Raw genomic sequence first — 4595 nt, forward strand, 5'->3', positions numbered from 1 at the left:
TAAATAGTTGTGAATGGGTTTGTTAATACTTTCGTCATGGGATGTTTTCGTTTTGGGATTTTGGTGGAGAGCCTTCGTGGTTTTATTTTCCTTATCTTTGTTTTTCTACGTTGCACCCCGGTTGCCTAGGCCGGGGTGTAACAATATTAATAAAATATATTTCAAAATACAATTTAAATGTATTTAAAATCATTCAAAAAAATATAAATTTAACCCTTCATATATTTCTAAGAAAACACATTCACATGTAACATCTGAAAGAAATCTTTATTTGATGTTTAAAACATACATATAGCATATCAATCAAGCAAGGAATATTCGTTTTATAAGTTTATTCTCATTACATACTTAAACATTCTAAAAGAAACACACACACATATACATATATGTGTGTATATATATATATATATATATATATATATATATATATATATATATATATATATATACACACACAGTCTCAGTCCCCCAGCTTTCACGGCAATCCTCAAAGCCCTTCTGGACACGCTGGGAAACCCCTTCCTTACCCCCACTGTAACAAACAAAAGTCACAGTTCTATTACTTTTATCAGAGTTAAAATAAAAATGTGATTTATGTTAGCTGGCTTCATTTAGCAAACAGATATTTCTGTTTATACAGATACAGATATTAATACAGATATATTTTACGCATAATTTTACCTCTTTTTTTTTCCTAGATGGGAAGTCTATCCAGTTCACATTACAGTAATGCTAACACCCCTTTTGGTCGTCTCTCCTTACCTTCCAGCATTCATAAATCTGTTGACCTTCTTTGTCTGAGACCAACCACTACAATGCATCATCACCTATTTGTATTGGTAACTTACTTTACAACCTATTTTAATGGTTGCAAAGTAAGTTACTTGTGGTGTATGCAATTTTAGATACACAGAAAGTCTTCACTTACTATATATGGCTGTCATAGTGTCCTTATCAAGGGCAGTTCTTCACTCTGCGCCGATGTCCGTTTTGCTCTGTCCTCCTATAAAAAGCATGAACATTTGAGTGTTTGACTAGTTTTAGATTTCCAAAAATTTGATATTTGTACAACTAAACATTTGAACTACAATTATATGCTATTGAGCGATACTTTTATGGGTAATTTTTGGTAAAGAAACTGGTGACAGAGTTGTAGGCTTTTTAAAGTACTATTAGCTAACCATTTGAACTGACTTTCAAAGCTGATTACCTTTTAAATTGCTGTGGATCAAAACCTCCAGTGGGAAGGCGGCCATTAGAAGAACACGCACCATTGAACCTGAAAATAACAAAAACAAACAAAAAACAGAACAATATATAAGAGTCCGGTAGGGTAATAAATCTCTTCTGAAGCAATATAGTTATTTTGGGTGAAAAACAAAACATTCCTCTAAAATATATATACTGACATCAGCAATCAACATCATGATTGTAATTATTTCCTTTTTAGTACATCTACTGCTGTTTGCATGTGTCAAGCACTACGACTGTATCTATGCATATAAATTCACCATATATATCCAGCAAAAATGTTTTGTTATAGGAAAACAAACAAAGGCATTCAATCAGAGGTGAGAAATTAATTGGGAATATGAATTATAGGTGAACTATTCTTTACCTACTAGCAATCAAGCTTCTTTAACCAAGAAGCTTGAAATATTTGAATGTAAAATAAAATAAATAAATAAATAATAATAAAAATAACATGATGTAATTAAAATGCACAACTTACATTAAGGAAATCTGCATTTGTATCCACAGGCTAAAAGTAAAACAGTAAATGTGTTAGTGATAGTACAGGTATTTGTAAAAAAAAAAAAAAGAGGCAGTAACTGTGACGCTTCTAGTGGGATGCTAAATGCAGAGATTTATATTTACAGTATAATACTGCATGTACGGGTAGCTGTGTTGTGAACTGTAACTGAATATTAGAGAATCTCAGAGAAATTAAATGTATTTATTTTTTGAATTTATCAATCATAAAACTGTGTGTTTTGAAGGCCTGTTACGATAGCGACTTTTTGTTGGTCGGTATATTGCCCCATAAACAATTGCGACAAGTTATGTCATTGTCATTTTAAGACCATTTTATGTCTTTGAATGTATAATCATAATATAACACCATAATAATGCAAGATCTACACACTTTCAATTGACAAACCAACATCTAATTCTTAAAGTATTTAGATCATTGAAATTAGGAATCAAAATATTAGATACCTTAAAAACTTGAATAAATAGTAAGTTTTCTAACAAATAGAAAACAATGTTATTTAATGTTATTGTTTTGTTATCATTATATTTTATTTTTGTAAATATAATGGCAGATAAATTACATCATCAACAATTATTGAGGTCATGTACATGTATTGTGTGTTAAGTCGATATATCGATTATTGTGATAGGCCTACTGTTTTGGTATCATAACGAGCTTGTCAAACATGCATGACCACTAAACAATGTCTAAGCAGTAGTACTGGTCTGAATGACAACAAACCTAACTAGTGTTTTGGAAAATCTGTTAGAAAACAGTTATTTCAATAATTATGATTAGCATGTGACACAGACACCGCATAAAAAACTACAACAACAAATACTTACTTTAGGAGGATGGGGGAGGGCAGCATGAGGTTGAGACTTTGACATCTGTAAAAAACAAATTCATGTATTACAAACAAGTCACTTAAAAATACATTAATGTGGCAGACTGTTCCCTGTTCAGATGCAGTGTATAAGTACAATCAGGGCTGTCACAACAATGGGGTGGGGCCAAGTGGCTGCAACCCTAGGTACAATGTGCAGGTATATATAATTACATATAATATATGTGAATAAAGCAAGAATCTGTTTAGGTTAGTCACTGTGCTGACTGATGCTTGCTAGGTTTATATGATTGCAAACTGCACAAAAACAACAACAGCAACAACATTAATGACAATGACAAACAAAATTACTTACATTTATGTAAATCTCACATTAGGAAGATCTGCATTCGATTTCATGGGCTGAAATAAATAGGCAGAAACATTACTGCTAAAAAAAATAAAAAACAAAAACTCTAAAAAGCCTAAAAATGACTTAAAAAGCAAGGAAATGTGGAACATTGTAATTAGCGAACATTAATAAAGCATAACTGTTCTTTGTTTCTAACCTTGGTAAGTACTCTGTAGCCAGAAGGAGAGGTAGGATTTCTGTGAAAGCCAAATTAAATGTGAATAGGCTTTGATAGTTATTGAGAAGGCAGAATAATAAGAAAAGGCAAAAGTACGTCACAATATAATTAATTAAGTTACATATTTTGATTACCAAATTATGGAAGCATGGAGCTGCCACCCAGGCAAAAGAAAAATAGAGCTGTATCACGTTATGACGTGAAATGTTTATTGTTCTAACATTATGCTTTTCATGTTTGTATAATACAGTGGTTCTTAACCTTGTTGGAGGTACCGAACCCCACCAGTTTCATATGCGCATTCATTGAACCCCTCTTTAGTGAAAAATAAAGTGTGTTTTTTTTTTCAAATTAGACGTAGATATGTTTTTTACTGGTGCACAAAATGAGCCGTGCACGTCACAGCGGAGGCTCTGCCGAACCCCTGAGACCAACTCACCGAACCCCTAGGGTTCGATCGAACCCAGGTTAAGAACCACTGGTATAATATAATATCACATTATTATAATATACATAATTGTCACGTTCGCACAATATTGTACGGACGTGATAATTATGTACATTTTTCGTACAATGTTGTTCAAACATGTTGTTCAAACATGATAGTATATTGTTAGAACGATAAACTTTTCACGTTATAACGTGATATACTTATATTTCTCTTTTGCCTGGGTGGCAGCTCTACGCTTCCGTTCCAAATACACGAGAATAAAGTAATATTATATGGGAAAAGGCACCTGCTAGCTTGATGATGGAGGCTTCTTAGACTGGCCACCCGCCTTGGCTTCTTGTCGCCACTCCACGAAATAAAGGTCCGTTTCCTCCATGCCGGCTAATTATTCATCCTCATTAAAATCTCGTATATGTTCAGTTGGCAGAATTGAGAATTTTACATCTTCCAACCACTTAATTAACGCGAACATAATCGGCTTGTTTCTTCCCGTCTCCTGTATCCGGCCGTTCCTCTCGCTGTCAGATTTCGCGCCTCAGAGACGTCGTTATTTTTCAAAAAAAAAAAAAAAAGAAGAAAGAAAGAAAGAAACAGCAACAACTACTAAAGAGAGTTTTTGCACGTTCATTGCACATTTGTGGGAATGTTTAAATATTTAATTTTTATTAATTACTTTTCATTATATCTTTATTTTTTAAACCACCGTGGCAATGCGCATGCGCATACACTCCTGCACGCAAAGGGCTTTGGAGTTGACGTAATGTCGCAATGCATTGTGGGAGCGCAGCACCATCTTGGCAGGTCACGAATCAAAACAAGATTGCTACGAACCATTCTGAAACGTAGCTCAAAAGAAAATGACGGTATAGAGACAGATTCTGTCCAGATGCAAAGAGACGGTACTTGATTGTTGAAATGTGGACCCGTATGAAATATAGCCGTGGAGTAGAAACCCTGAAGACCAAACCGCTA

The 4595-nt window shown here is 33.8% G+C and overlaps 1 long non-coding RNA gene across 1 annotated transcript; it reads right to left on the bottom strand.

Moving 5' to 3' along the window:
- Positions 1–897: 897 nt before the first annotated feature.
- On the bottom strand, positions 898–4164 carry LOC146679663 (uncharacterized). The gene is made up of 7 exons (XR_014918487.1): positions 3910–4164; positions 3152–3191; positions 2959–3005; positions 2602–2646; positions 1733–1762; positions 1211–1279; positions 898–1003 (listed from the first exon to the last, which is right to left on the bottom strand). It is a non-coding gene; the product is annotated as an uncharacterized LOC146679663 (long non-coding RNA).
- Positions 4165–4595: the final 431 nt, after the last annotated feature.

This window comes from Copadichromis virginalis, unplaced genomic scaffold (assembly GCF_057382275.1).
Source record: "Copadichromis virginalis isolate Kocher_CV1m ecotype Utaka unplaced genomic scaffold, C_Virginalis_male_GT1.1 unmapped_scaffold_1, whole genome shotgun sequence".
In the NCBI taxonomy this organism is placed as follows: Eukaryota; Metazoa; Chordata; class Actinopteri; order Cichliformes; family Cichlidae; genus Copadichromis; species Copadichromis virginalis.